Here is a 220-nt window from a genome sequence, read left to right as displayed (position 1 = left end):
TAATAACAATAATAATTAAATATTAATACTAATCGTGCCGCAGTTATCTATATGTAGAATGTAGATACATCGTAAGCCCGTTCAACCGTACACCTCGGTACAATAACGGTCGATAATAATTCATTGTTTTTGTATTAAGTCCGCAAAACGATAATAATTGGTGTTTAAAGCGTGCAGACGATACTTGGTCGACGTTTGAATGGCTTTTGTATGTACTTTA

The sequence above is a fragment of the Acyrthosiphon pisum genome, chromosome A1, assembly GCF_005508785.2.
Source record: "Acyrthosiphon pisum isolate AL4f chromosome A1, pea_aphid_22Mar2018_4r6ur, whole genome shotgun sequence".
Lineage (NCBI taxonomy): Eukaryota > Metazoa > Arthropoda > Insecta > Hemiptera > Aphididae > Acyrthosiphon > Acyrthosiphon pisum.
The sequence above is the reverse complement of the archived record's forward strand: the minus strand, read 5'-3'. Positions refer to the sequence as shown.